Source organism: Polyergus mexicanus, unplaced genomic scaffold (genome assembly GCF_030449975.1).
Source record: "Polyergus mexicanus isolate NDT 795.1 unplaced genomic scaffold, iyPolMexi1.0 SCAF_8, whole genome shotgun sequence".
NCBI lineage: Eukaryota > Metazoa > Arthropoda > Insecta > Hymenoptera > Formicidae > Polyergus > Polyergus mexicanus.
This window is the reverse complement of record NW_027223328.1, coordinates 4,170,817-4,187,293: the sequence shown is the minus strand read 5'-3', so window position 1 is coordinate 4,187,293 and position 16,477 is coordinate 4,170,817. Positions and strand designations below refer to the sequence as shown.

General features: G+C 33.0%; 1 protein-coding gene across 1 annotated transcript in view; it reads left to right on the top strand.

Moving 5' to 3' along the window:
* The window catches only part of Mp (collagen XV/XVIII-type protein multiplexin), a 335,627-nt gene that overhangs the window by 263,008 nt on the left and 56,142 nt on the right, over positions 1-16,477 (top strand). The gene's annotated exons all lie outside the window — the stretch shown is intronic.

The window sequence follows — 16,477 nt, the reverse complement described above, 5'->3', positions numbered from 1 at the left end:
TCCAGAGAGAAAAACCCGGCCTCTTGTCCGCCATCGGGAGTATCGAATAAAATTCGTCGCGCTCGCGTTGAAAGGAGGATCAATTTAACGATCGCGCCCGGAAAGAAGAGCCATGAGCGCAGTCGAATGGCGGAGGAAAAGCTCTTTTATGCGACGGGTTACGTACCTTTATCTTTATGTGATTACACTCACGTAGAATCGGGATTTAATATAAAACCAGCGAACCTCTCTCTCTCTCTCTCTTTCTTCTCGTCTTAAGGCAACCGATCTTATATCGTGCGCTGTCTATCTTGAAAATTTGCGGAAAGAAGAGACTTTGAGACAAGTGGTTTGTAATAGCGCAGAAAAGAGCTCGAATGCATCAACTTAAATATCTCGAGCATAACTTAAGGGGTGTCTCGGCTAACGTAAGAAATCTTCGAGAAGCTTCGTTTCTCTTGGATTTGACAATACGAACAAAGAGCCTTCGCCTTCGTATATCAGTTATTTGCGAATACAATCAATGTTGACTTTTTGATATAAATCTCCCGAGAGATATGTTTTTTTTTCCAGCTTTTGATCAATCGATATTCCTCACACGTCGTATTCAGCAAACGTGAACGGTCGCGATCTGAAGGCGTGCTTATATATTTCTGATCGTATAAACAAAAATGAGATATTATAATTTTTCGATCAATCGAATAAATGGTATATTCTTACTATTATTTCTCAAACGTGTTGAAATTTTAACAAAAGTGAAATATAGCTCGCTTAAGATACATATTACAACATGCGATTTCGAAAGAGGTGATTGACTTATGAGTTTTCAGATCCGGCGATTTTTGGGGCAGCTATAAATGCGATTCGAGACTTTCCGGAGGAAATACGTGAAAGAGAGCGCGATGGGAGAAAACGCACAAATCACCGAGTATCTAGATATCTAGAACGGCGAATTGCGAGCATTCATAACGCAACGAAGGAGCAATTCGCGCCACTTACAGAACGACGATAACTTTGTCACCCGGGAGCCTCATGGCGATTTTGTATTATTCGTACTATTCTACGCGTATCTGTCGGCGGCAATAAATATTGGGAGAGCATCAGATCCCCGGCATTTGGGGGAAAGCGAGCATTAAAGTTATTCAACCTCGTTGAACGCGTTCAAATTCATAATCGAGATACCATCTTATTGTTGGAATAATAGAAAGACACGGGAAGATATACGTCAGTTTGCACTGAGGAAATTAACACGTTTTAAGATCGTAGAATAATGGTATCTCCCACATACATATACAGTAGTTTGATTAATAACACTGTTCAACACCAAATTTGTCTTAAGTTCTATCAAGTCATTTCTGGTAGATTTTTTAACGCTGTAAAAAAAATGGCATATCGCTTCAAGTTTCTGAGAGAACCTCGGTCAAAGGTTGTTAAAATAGGCGTTTTTGATACTTTTGCGTGAGTTATATTTTTCGATAGCGACGTGCTCCAGAAAGCAGCGACAAAATGAAGCTCAAGACTTATATTTTATGTTAAAAATGTCAGAAGTCCCAGGTAGGAAGATCTTTTCTGAAAAAAAAAAAGATCAAAACATAAGAAGTAGTGTCCCTCAGTCATACGTCTCCAATTCTCCATTACTATTTTTTTTTTTTTTTTTTTTTTAGATCATTTTAATCACGAGAATCGGTATGTATACGTTTGCCTGATCACTCATCACGAATCACATATTGAAATTTCAAAATTAAAAATGGACGATCGACAAAATGGCAGATCAACTTTTTGAAAAATCACTCAAATCATGGAAGTGGGTTTGTGGAGGTTTTGGTAATGGTTAGGTTATGTGTGATTGCTATCACTTAAGAACAAAATTAGAGTACTTATTGGCATTAGTATTTTAGTTACGGACAATTGAAGTTATTATGACTGGGGGACACTGCGATAAATGATGTTTCTTATGTTTCAATTATTTTTTTTTAGGAAAGCCTTTCCTGCCTGGGACTTTTCGCATTTTTATCATAAAGTATAAGTCTTGAGGTTAGGTTTGTGCTGTCCCTGCTTTCTGGAGAACGTCGCCATTGAAAGATACAACTTACGCAAAAATACCGCCTATTTTAGCAACTTTAACCGATTGCGAGATTTTCTCAAAAACTTAACGTGATACGCCATTTTTACCAGATTTATAATCAGCGAAAAAAAAGAACTACCAAAAATGATTTGAAAGAACTCGAGGCAAAGAAAGGTCTTATTTTGTCGATCAATGTAACAATACTTTTATTAACACTCTGAAAGCTTTTCTTCTAATCAGGATCAGAAACATAATTTATATAAACATAAATAATTAATAATTAACAAAATTTTACATATCTAAAGGAATTAGATATTTTAATGGAAAAACTAATCGCTTTTCAAAATCAGGATACTTTCTTTCGACATTTTTTAAAATAAAAATATTTCTTTTTTAAAGTAATAACAGGAATAAATTAATTATGAAATACATGTCGATGAATACGTTTTTATTTCAATTAAAACTAACTTTCTTCTTCCCCTATCCCATTCACAAACGCTTTTATATAATATTCCACCTAACTTAACTCGAATGTTTCAACGGCGTCATAAATAAGCCAGATAGTTTATCCGGCACAACGTAACTCGAAACGTTCTAAGCACTGGCTACGGGCAATGGGAAAAAAAGTGGCGCGTATACTGCTGCGTCCGAGGCACAATAAGAGCCGTAATGTCCGGCATCATAATTTCGCTGTTAAACGGCAGGCCGACATCTGGCGTCGTGAAAGCACGACGACGACGTGCCGATCGATCGTACGATCACCGGCTTGTTCGGCGTCCATTATTGCGCGTGATGAAAAAAATCGGGTCCCTTGGGCTCTCCCTTTCACGGTGACTCATTATGAATATCAATCAATCTGCGTCGTTCGATCCGTTCGTTATCGTATGATGCCAAAAGTAATCTCGAACAAAGCGAGAGACAAAAGTTGCGAGAGAACGCGGATAAACTTAATAGCTTTCGGTTTAAATTTTACAATTTTTTGTAATAAAAGGAGGAAAGTATTTTAGAATATTTTGAATATATACTATTACAAAAAATTGAATTAAAAAATATATCGAAATATATTTCTATTAATATGTGCAAATAAAAATTATTTTAATTAAATAATACTTATAAAATGAATACTTTAGTTATTTTAGCAATCTTTAATAAATATATTATAACGTCAATGTTATTTCACAAATTATAAGTGTACGAAAGTTTGTACGATCGTGCAAAATAATATGATAAATCTAAAAAAATATGAATCTAAAAAATTAAACATTTTACAAACATATCAGACATTATTTTTTATTAATTGATGTTCGTGTAATTCGAAAGAGCTACACGAACATATGTAGTCATAAGGCGTAATAATAGTCCTATCGAAATACGACTATTTATGATGGTGTCAGTAATATAGTCTAATTCTCGGGTGCGTAAAAACAATGCGAAAAGCACAAACGGAAAATAAAAGCAGATTTAAGAGGATGCTGAATGGAGCAGAAAGGGGCGACTTTATCTGCAACAAAACGAATCGGCGGTGAACGATTCTTCATTTTCTCCTCTTTCGGCTTTTGTGCCACCACGCTATACGCTATACGGTCTCGTTAATTAGAACCGCTGCCACCGGAATTCATCCCGGATTCTCGTTAGCTCTTTCTCCTCTCCCCCGATAGAAGAGCACAATTGTCTCTCGAGTTTCTCCTATTGTGTCCTTATCGACGAATGACGAAGACGTTGCTTTGAGAGAGTCTGAGTATATAGAGATTAATCATTTCTGTTTATAAAATCCCCTTCATTAATGTTACCTTTAGATCTCTTGGAAAGAAAATTGAAATATATATTATTATTTCATTATTCTAACGCGAAATGAGAAACCGGATCGTCATCAAAGTCGCGAGCGACAAACAAAAAGACGGTACGGTATGTCAAGTAGGAAGCCATTATTGTCATTAGAATTAGTAAGGTTTTCTCGGTCCGGATTTTCTTACGTAACGATCATTGAGCGACATTGTGAGTCTATTATTTCCGGAAGTGCGCTCGTGTCGTTTGTTATTGTATTTTCAACGAATTTCGACGGCGTCTTTTGCGAAACGCGTTCTTGCGCGCGGAATGGAGAACATTATTTTGAGAGCTAGAGCTTATTTAGTTCCGCGAACTCCAACAGCTGGGATGTATAGGATGATGAAGTTTATAATAACGCGAGTAAAACGTATCGAAGTTTGATTACCCGGATCTCACACGGTGACACGGAGCCGGAGTTACACGTCAGAATTTCGCGTCTGTCGTCAAGTAACTTTTGCCATTTAACGAAAAAAGTCTAATATACGTACGTGGAGAGCATTTACCTATTATTAGCTCTTCGGGAATGTACATATGTGCTTCACGTTCGTGCGATTGGAGCAATCCAGGAAATAGAACAGAATGCAAGTGCAATTACGTTTAGCGCCGCGTTAATTATCCTCTAATTGTTTAATTACGAACGAGCTCTATCTATTTTCGAACTAACAATAAGAATTAATTTATTATTGAAAAGATATTGCTGTGTGAGAAATGCATGGGAAGATATTATTAAGCGTATTTTGTGAAATATTTAATTACTTTATATACACATATATATATATATATATATATACAGGGTGTCCCATATATCTCAGAAACACTGCGTTAAATCAAAAAATGTTTCAAACAAAAGTTGTGTGGCTTCAAGGGGGCCATAAGATGGTGATAATGATTTGACCTTGGAAAATCATTTGAAGGTCATGTGAAGGTCAACTTAAAAATCTTAAATGGAAACCCCCATTTTTTATTTAGTATTCTTGTTTAGTAAAAAATTTTTCGAAATATTTTTATCCGTCTCTTACAGAGGAAAATTGGCTCGATTTTAATACGGATAGATAAATAAGCTTTGAAAGAAGAAATGGGGTATATCTCATCCGAAACTACATATATTCATCTTTATTTAAGAAAGATGTGATATATATGTATAGCGGATCACACGTATCATTGTTTCGTTAAATTTGAACGGAAATTCTTTCGCTGATTTAGAATCGATTTTTTTCCCTCTCTCGCGTTCCAATTTATTCGCTTCAAATTTATTTATGTTAATTCCATAATTAATCGTGAACATGAAAAAATCAATTATTACGCATGGTATACATATACGTTATTGCGAAAGCTGCGTGATATATTCACAGTTCAAACGTAGTTTAAACAAATCCGACGTGTATAAAGCTCCACGCGTGCGCGTAATATAAATCAATCACCGCGAAATACGCACGAGGTAGCGAAACAAAAAAGATTATCGCGCGAAACATTAGCGGGAGATTGTCACGAATTCGATTACAGTCTGCTCGCCCGCGTGCATTGCATTACATTACGTTACGTTACGTAATCTCATAATCGAAAATGCGCGTAATACACGCGGGAAATCGATAATAACCGCGGGTCTTGCTCCGATCGTGCGTGGAATCTTACGTATCTCGGATCGGAAAGTTTAAAGCGGACAGTTCGTGCCCAGGAGCTTATTAAGGCGCCCAATAATAAGCGGCGTGTCGAATGCAGCAAGATGATATTGTACCTGGTTGCAGTCGCAGCAGCAACACTGCACGCGCGTTCGAACAATTGTACGCCGGTCGTGAGATGTGCCAATTTTGCGACCGACAATCGAGATGTCGCCGATAAACTTTTGACCGCTTTTATACACGATTGCAGAACGAGATTAAGATAAGATCGCGCCAACCGTTGCCGCTATCATTGTCTTTGCGTACCACTCGTGCTTCGAAACGCTTGTTATCACAAATCCCACGAATGCCACCGACTGTAAACGTCCGCTCTGTTTGTAATTAGCGCCAAACGCGACGTGTAATAGTCCGCATGAAAAATATACGTTTAGACGCGTTGTTTGAGAATTCGTCGCCATAAGCGACGAATGATTTTGGCGAAAATTAGAAAAATAATTACACTTCGTATTCGCATTTCTTACAAATAAATAATATAATGGTTTTAATAGTAATTAAAATTTCGCGTTTTAAATTAAATTCTTTCATTAAATTATTTCAAATTATTAAATTTTCTGTGTGCTCTTTGATTATGTTTGGAGAAAATTTTGTAACACTCGCAATACCTATCAATTATCTAGATTATATAATTAATAGATATCTTGTCTTATTTCGATTATTTATTACATTATAAATAAATTATCTGGTATATCAAAAAAAAAGTGAGAAAAAATAGTACGATCACAGTGTCAACGTTATGTAAAGAAGAGACCGCAGATGATCATAAAATTCTTAGCAGTACACACGTATACAGGATGTAACAGAGCGTCCGTATCGGCAATTTTTTGAGGTTATTTTTATAAAAAAATAATTGTTTTTAAGAAAATTATTTACAATTTATTTTTTTAAACAATTACTTGTTTCTTTTTTACACTAATTGATTTGTCTCATTATTCTGTACATAGAAGTATTACGGTAAGATTATCGAAAACTGAATATTTTACGAAATATTTTATTTTTTATATCAAAATATGTCAGATTAAAACATAAAATAACTCAAAGAGTACTTAATGAAAAAATACTTTATTACAATGTTTTGGGAAGCTCTCGAGATAAGCTACAAGAATACGTAACGAAAAATAGGGGGTTCTATTTAAAAAATTTAAAGTAATTTTTATATGACCTTGACAGTGCTATTCAAGGTCATACTAATATTATTACATAATGCGCCACTCAGAGCTCTACAACTTTTGCATGAAACATTTCTCACGAAAATGCGTTGTTTTCTCAAAAAACTGCTGATACGAGCGCTCTGTTACACCCTGTATACAGGATGTCCCAGAATTAGACCAACGAATTTCACGTGTTTATAAAGAACAACAAAACAAGCCAATTTTGTCAATAAACCCATATGCGCAAATGAGCTATTTTGGCATTAAATAATCAGACTAATAAGGGCAAAAATCTTTGAAAAAAATTATTTTTTCAGAATTTTATTAATACAGTTAAATAAAAGTATTTTTGCCATAAAACTCTTGTATAAAACATTTTTTGATATGTTGAATAATTTTCGAGATATATCGAGAAAAGCAAAAAGTTCTACATATAAAGGGTGATATTGCACCCTTTAGAATCGTTTTTCGGCCGCAACTGGAAATTGCGTGTGTAAAGTTTTATCAAAATCATAATTTCCGAGTTTGAGATTCCCTTTTGTTAATCTTTGACTCTCCGGTATCAAGACGGCTAATTTATTGGCAAACGGGTTTATTGGCAAAATTGACTTATCTTTTTATATCTTTTATAATCTGAAGTTTGTGTGTCGGTCTAATTCTGAATAACCCTGTATAACGCGCAAATGCGCTTATTTGGAAAACTTCCTTACCGTCGTAATTTGCGGTTGTATATATAAAACGTCAAGGGAGCTACGTCTAATTGATACGTGATGCGGAACAGATGTTTACAATGTAATGAAGTTTGTAACGCGGCAGGTACGCCTGTTTAACGCAGATTAGAATTTATCGCGTAATTCTGAAATATGACGTTACGTTATATTGTTGTGTGAATAAAGTAACAAAAATAGGTATATTAAACGACGAGATTAGGTTAGGTTAGGTAGGAAACGAATCCAAGCCACGTAATAATCTTTAACAAAAGCTTCATTAAAGATAAATCGTTCTTGCTATTAACTTTATTAAAAAGATAATTTCATCTCCGTTTTGCTAATTAATATGTCGAGAAACAAAGAAATTAAGATTGATAGGAAGAGAAACATAAGTATCATTCGGATATTTATCCTTATTTATCTGATATTGTATTTAAAAATGACGTAATTATCGCTTTAAGAGCTTGAGTTAACTGTTTTTAAAGATTTAATCACGTTTGAGTGACGTTTGTATCTGAAAATTTTAACTAATTTAATCGTTATTATACCAGTATTAATATAAATACATCAAATTTGTCAAACTAATATTAGATCTATATTTTATAACAAATTAAAATTGAAACGCGCTAATATATTTTCTTCTAAATTCACATGGCTTGAAATAAATCTCACGAGAAATTAATTATTTAAAGACGCGCCAGCTCGATTGAAATTGCTATGTTAGATTACTTCTCCGCGAATGATGAAAGTTTGAAATCGATGCTTGAATAATGGATAATATTTAAATGAATGTGTCGATTGAGCGAGACGGATCCGATCGTTTCTAACGGGTTGTAATCACGAGTTGCGCGACGTTTCCGGTATAGTCTGATAGAAATCGAACCTTACACGTTCCCCTCCACGTGTTCCACCGTGTGACATTGACGTGCGCGCATTCGTTAAAATGCGACAGCTGACGATACCCGCGTCTATCTGGTCACGTGGATTTAACTGTCCGATGTGTCCCGATGTCGGCGTTCGACTACAACTTTCTCTTAATATATTTGATTAATTCGTCACATGCATAACACGTAACGCGTTGATAGGAGATTCTTGAGTATTCAGTGAGGGACGTGGCGCAAAGCTTTTACACATACATTTTATTTTCCGCACACATTTACAAGATGTCCGTCAAATGTAATTTTAATTGGATTGGTTGTTCGTTTCTTCTTCGTGGCAGACGATTTAATTAATTAGTCTCTCACCTCGCCTCGTTGGTAATATTATTATTCCTTTAATTTCAGTAGTTGAGTCTCTCTTGCTTATTTGCGTATTCATCATGATTGCTGTTTACGTATAGTTATACCACGACAACTACCTTTGGCTGGATCAATCTTAATTGGATCTTTAATCACGCAATCTTGTGCTATAAACAAGTATTAATACGCACGCGTAATATCAAAATAAAATACATTTACAGTAGGATACATTTATCAAAATGACATACACGCACAAATACGCATCCGTTATGAGTTTAATGGAGCCCACAAAGAGTTTTTGTACTCTATCTACTATTCTACAATACATTGTACTCGCAAAAGGTTTTTCTTAATATTCGATATTATTATTTTTAAAGACAACATAATTTATACAATCGAAATAGCATCTTCGTATCATTTTTTTTAAATCAATGAGTCGAATGGTTTTTATACGCGTCAGATTTAATGTAAAGACACCCCATACAGCACCGCAAGATTGCAACAACATTGCAGCAACATTTTTCTGCAAGATTGCAATATTGCAGAAACATTACGAAATGTTGCTGCAACGTTGTTATGATATTGCAGCAACAGTAAAATGTCCGCCTACAGAAATATTGCAATATAATATTGTAGCAACATGGCAATATAATATATATGCAATAATGCTTTATGTATATAATATCTTTAACATATGAAAAAAATAATAAGAAATTAGGCATATAAGAATCAGGATTTAGTGTGTATATAGATTTTCTGTATTATAATAATAACGAAATTATAAATTGTAAATTTTTCGGTACACATTCGACTTCCTTCAGTGACAAAGAATATTTAAGAGAAATAAGAAAAAACTCAATTTGCAATTTTGTAAATTCACAATCTCTGTATCCGAAATATTCAGATATGCAAAAAGATTGTGGTGGATTTACGCATACAAGTTTTTTCACATCTCTCTTGTCTTCATATAATCTCAAAATTTATTTATTAAAATCTGAAGTATCTTGCATGTTAAAAAATTATTATCAAATTTTTGATTTTATATAAGAATGGAAACTATTAAAAGAATTCTTAGTCCAATGTCTGAGGCCCCTGTGTTGGGGTTATATCATACAATTTAAGCTAACAAAAATAGTTATTATATCTTTAATCTCATTAGTCGCTCTTTGTAAACTTTATATAATCATCGTGACTAAAAATTAAATGCGGAATAGATAGCAATATGTGCCGCATAGCGGTAAACGAATGAACTAGCGATTATCGAATACTTTCTTTGCAATATTTTTGGAATGTTGCTGTAACATTACTAAAGTTATATCGTAAAATAATGTCTTTGTAATATTTCTGCAACATTAAACTACAATATGCAATATTGCAATGTTGCAGCAATATTGTTGCAAGCTTTAGTGCTGTATGGGACTCAATATACGTTTCACATGAAAATTGCCCATTCGATAAACTTCTTTCAGCTTCGTCCGGCATTTCAAACGTGAAATCCGAGAACAATTTGGTGACGGTGAAAAAATTCGCGATATTAAATCGCTTGGATTCGACAGTCGAAAGATGACGAGATGTTCGATGGGCGAGATTTAATGGACAGATGTCATATACGGCATCATAAAAATTGCGCGTGCCAAATTGACAGATTGTTTTATTCTGATACTCGAAACCGGTGGAATTAATGGGTGGAAAAAGGGGAGGGAATGTAGACGGGAAACGGCAAGAGCTTGGCGTCTGCATGATATTGTCGGCACAATAGATCCATTAAAGATCGACTTGCCTGTCAAATTTATGCGTTTAACGGGTCAAGTACAGAATATCGCGTGTTGAAAGCACGCCGTGGAGAATTAGCCGCGATAATTGGTTAACAAAATAAACTCTAATTGTTCTACGTTCATTCTCTTTTCTTCTTTTTCCCTTTCCCACTCGCAGTTATCGACGATAAAATTTGCGTGCGTAAATTAAAATTTATTAGCATTTTCTAAATCCTTTTATTGACAAACTTGAAAATTCATTAGGATTAAAATTTGTTATTTACTTTGTTGCAATTTACAAGAGAAAAAAATGGCTCGCTACTACATTTTGAGGTGGCATCGATATTTCAAAGTTAAGAAAAATCATACAATGAAAAGTAAAATTACTTTATTTGTATTTTTAATTTAAAAAAGATCAGACGTGCATAAGTTTTGGAAATATGTTTATCTCGATGCAGAATTATCGGTCTATGAATTAACGTTTCTGTGTATAATTAGTTTAATCATTTAACGCTTAAGTAGCAATCAATATTGTTTAATATAATGAAGTCCGAAATGCGCGTATGTGAATCATAATTTGAGTTAATTCAGGTATCGCGAGAACCAATTTCTCGTACTAATCACGGAACGCATTATACGTATTGACATTTAGAGTCATGATCAATTGTATGTGTGACATATAAACGTTCCGTTCGTTGCAAATATTTTATTTTACATCAAAATTGATCTATTTATTAACCAGAATACTCTTGCACTGAGTTTTATTAAATTTTTGTTTTATTAGAAAGAATTATTTTGAACTTCCATTCTATCAATTGAATAATTTATGATATAAACACATATATATTCATTACAAATCTAGTCATTTTCCTTTATACTACCAATTGTGATTCATTTCAATTGTTCATGTCGAATTTTGCAATAATAAATTGCACGAAAAATAAAATTCAAATGTTAAAAATAAGAAAAGCATCCCAGATTGTTGATAAGAAAATCTTCGATTCTTAATATAACAGAGAAAATAGAGACGAATAATAAATCAATTAAAAGAGATGCGCACACATATATTTCACTTTTAAATTAAATAAAACTCGTCCATTATAAGAATATTTTTAAGCTTAAAACTTTTCATCAAGATATTTTTAGTAGTCACTGATAGATTTCAAATACTTAGTAACGCTTTTTTTTTTTTTTTTTTTTTATGAGATGTGAGAGAGAAAAGGAGAAATTTTATAAAATCTCTCATGGGAAAATATCAATCTTAAAAGTTTGATAGATAATGAATTAGTAAGTATAAAAAGTGTTACCTTTTCTTTTTTTTTTTATAAAGCGAAAATAACGAAAATAATAATCGTAGAATAAAATTAAGGATATTTACCCGACTTTATTCACGAAAACATTCATGCGATTAAATTTTGCTGTAAGCAAATCGTTGTCCGCATTTGTCGCAACAAACGGGAACGATGAGTTACGAAATTTCGAATATGAGGGCTATTTGTAAGTGGAAGAGTTACGGTTAATTCCAATTGCTAAGTTTAGGATCGATGCGGGTGGAAGTTAAGTATTTAAGATACTGTTAAAGTTTCACAGACTTTCCCATGGACTCACTTGCCCGGGCTCTTTTGAAGTGGGCAGCTGCAAGGAACTCCGCTATATATAAAGCGCGATCAGAATCTACTCTCTTTCTTTCTCCCGCTCTTTCTCTTTCTCTCTATCTTTAGTCAAATACGCTCGGATAATTCTTCTAAATATTTGATAACCCGGTCCAGCCCGGATTTTATGGATCGCGCAATAATCCTCGCGGTGTACGCTCTCAACTAACTCAATTCCTCTCCCTTTCTCTCCTCGTACTCTAATAACTCGACGAGAATTAAGCTTATTCTTGTTATCTCGTCTCTCAATCCACCGCTTTCGCGCGCAGGATTAAATTTGTCTAACTTCGACCCCGAGAGCCGCATATTCTTTCCTAAGTAAAATAATTAACGTTGGCTTGATCAATTAAAAGAGAATATAATGGAGTGCACGCCTGGGGTTATCTCGTAGCGACAATTGTGAGGTAAATAAAATCTCTTGCTCCTCTTCTTCATATTTGTTGCGCTATTTATCGTTAATTCAATATCAACGAGAATTGTCTGCGTTAATCGTTATAATTTAGCGCACTAATTTAAAGTCGCAATTAACATCATGAAAGATTACGTCAAGACTCTAAATCATTGCAGCTATATTGAATTGTGACATAATGAAATGAATGATAAAAATTTTTTCCCTCCTGACATTGAAATAACTTTTTTGCTATTCTACTGCTAATATACGAAGCAATAGGCTTTTAAATTGTGTCATTAATTTTCTTTTCTACTTCTAATTAATAAACAGCTGTCAAATTTAATTATCTGTTATAAAATGTTATTTTTTATTGAAAATATGTGTAAGATAAACTTAGAGAGAAAGAGAGAGAGAGAGAGAGATGAGGAAAAGATTTACTGTATTAAGTCTACTGTTTTAATAATATGCAAAAGATTTCACATATTTCGAGGATTGATGCAATAGAAAATTTATAAGTTCTGAAATATACATGAATTCTCGTTTCTGATGTCATAATCCAACGTATTGCCATGACCGATACAAAGTCTTAACGCGCAGCAAACTTTCTTTCCAATGTCATTACGATGACACGATGATATACGCAATATATTGCGTTTTATTATAATAAATGTTAAAAAAATCCTAAAAACATTTACGTATAGAAGAATTTTGACTCCTTATAATTCTTATCGAAACATAAAACGTCACGCTTCTGATAAATTATTATAAAGCATTTTGATAATTTTTCCTTGTGCACAGAAGAATATAATTTTATTTGTAAAACTTACATTTAAATAATTTTATTTATCTATGCAATAATATATTTTTATCTTGATCTAAAAATTGTATTTTCAAACAAATATATAATTTTATCATTATACAAAATGTCTGAATTTTTTTCATTGATGTTCGAATCTTTATAATATGATAAAAAGGGAGCACGAAGAGCAAATTTACTTTCAAGTGTTTGCGTTCATATCATTCTTATTTTTATATATATATATATATATATATATACTGGGTGGCCCATTTTAATCCATCCAGTCGAATATCTCAAAAACCAAGTTCGGAAGAGAAAAATGTTTCAAACAAAAGTTATGTGGCTTCAAGGGGGCCATAAGATGGTGACAATGATTTGATCTTGGAAAATCATTTGAAGGTCACGTGAAGGTCAACTTTAAAATCTTAAATAGAAACTCCCATTTTTTATTTAGTATTCTTGTAGCTGACATCGAGAGCTTTCCAAAACACTATAATAAAATATTTTTTTATTAAGTACTTTTTGAGTTATTTTATATTTTAATCTGACATATTTTGATATAAAAAATAAAATATCTCGTAAAATATTTAGTTTTTGATAATCTTACCGTAATACTTCTCTGTACAGAATAATGATACAAATCAATTAGTATAAAAAAAAAATTGTTTTTAAAAAAATTATTTACAATGTATTTTTTTAAACAATTATTTGTTTTTTTTGGCACTAATTAATTTGTCTTATTATTCTGTACATAGAAGTATTACGGTAAAATTATCAAAAACTGAATATTTTACGAAATATTTTATTTTTTATATCAAAATATGTCAAATTAAAATATAAAATAACTCAAAAGGTACTTAATGAAAAAATACTTTATTGTAGTGTTTTGGAAAGCTCTCGATATCAGCTACAAGAATATTAAATAAAAATTGGGGGTTTCTGTTTAATATTTTAAAGTTGACCTTCACATGACCTTCAAATGATTTTCCAAGGTCAAATCATTGTCACCATTTTATGGCCCCCTTGAAGCCACACAACTTTTGTTTGAAACATTTTTCTCTTCCGGGCTTGGTTTTTGAGATATTCGACTGGATGGATTAAAATGGGCCACCCAGTATATATATAAAATACAGATCAAAAGATCTATTTCAATTTGTAAAACATTAAAATATTAATCATTAATTTAAATGTATATAGCGATTAGTTTTTTATATCAGCATATCGAGAGACGTCGACATTCAGGAATCTCTAAATTTTATTTTCTCTGTTCTTCCTCTTTTAAAATTTCAAAACATCGATTTTAAATCTAAATAATTCTCAATATTTTTTAAACATACGTCGTCCATTAATCTCATCAATATTTTTCGTATACATAAAACCGTACATCCGAATTAATACTGACAGAAATAAAAAAATTTACAACAGGTTCTATCGAGCATGCGATTTTAGATATTATACATGCCGAATATAAACGATTCGCATGAGCAGACATCTTCCCCTCCCTTTTACACTTTATAGCAGAGGACTGGCTTTCGAGACGACTGACGTTCCATAACACAGTCGTCCTCAGACATCTCGCGCATAACGTTCGTAGCTAATCGGAAGTCGGTGACATCAATCGATTACGATCGAAATTGTTAGTGCACAGTGTCTGACATTTTTTTATTACTTGGCGATACAGATAAACAGCTACTATGAAAGAATTGTTGAAACGAGACCGTCATTCAAACTTACGTCCTGTCTATGTGTTTAATGATAAAATTGCTAAATATTAACTATATTAAATTTTGTTAAACATAATTGTTAAATAAATTAATGATAAAAAATTCAGATGAGTTTGGAAATATTTATTAATAACGCGTTTTAAAATTTCAGAACGTTTTTAAGTACGGTGTGAGAATCAACGAAAATCAAATAATTTATTTACCCGTCAAACCCGTGCATTTTATATTTAATAAATAAAAGGGCCTGCTTTTATCCAACATTAACAAACGTAGAAAATATTTTATAATTTTCTGCGAATATATACGCTATGGCAAAAAATCACGTACTGTCGCCTCTTTAAATTTAAACAAATATGATTTACATTTGTATGTGTGAGATAGTTAAAATATTAATATAACGATGATTCGCTATACGCCGGTGTAGCACGTTTTCCTTCGTAAAATATTTTATTGGCCAAGTGGATAGGGATAGATGAACATTGCCGGTACAATCCGGAACAACTTTTCAACTGTACAAATCCGCGGCAGTTGTTTCGGGAACGGGAAAAAGAAAAAGTATTACAACTGCAGCGGACTAACGTGACCGGTGAAGAGAAACAAAAAAAGAAAACAAGCTTTTGCACCGACCGAAAACCGTAAAAATGCACCGTAAAGCGCGTTACTGCGGGCCATTTAGAAAGATCGATCGATCCCATGAACACTTTCAGAATGATCGATGCATCGTCCCAGCATGCCGGTTCCTTTTTCCAAAATAGAAGACCGAAATTGTTGCCTGTGCGCGGAAATAAATCACCGATTTTCTCCAGTAGTGTGTATTGAAAAATACGGGAATCATAAATTGCGATAATCTCGGTAGCACGTGCAAAGTTATAAGAAACAATGCATTATTTAATATATTGCATGCATATTCAAAAATCAACATTTTTATACTTATTAGATGGAGTTATTGACTTATGTCAAAAAATGCGATCGATTTAATTGATTTGTCATTAGAAAGCAAGATGTTGCTAAAAAATCACAAACTGCAAACTATATTATAATCTGAGAGAGATATGCGATTTATATTATTTCTCGATACAATAAATCGATGATATCCTTTTTGGCTGAAAACCCTCTTAATACCAAAGTACAATGTCGTTTATGATGTATATACAGGGTGTCCTATTTTAAAAGTTCCACCCTTATCACTTTTCAGGATCAACGTTTGAAGGAAAACGATTCGAATAAAAGTTGTAGGGAACAAAGGGGGCTATCTAATAGTGACCTTGGATTTGACATTGAAGGTCATTTTCAAGGTTATTTGAAGGTCAACTTCCGTTTTTTAAATGGAACCCCCTATTTTTCATTACATATTCTTGTAGCTTATCTCGAGAGCTTTCCAAAATACTATAATAAAGTATTTTTTTATTAAGTACTTTTTAAGTAATTTTATATTTTATATTTTTATATTTTTATGACATATTTTGATATAAAAAATTAAATATCTCGTAAAATATTTAATTTTCGATAAT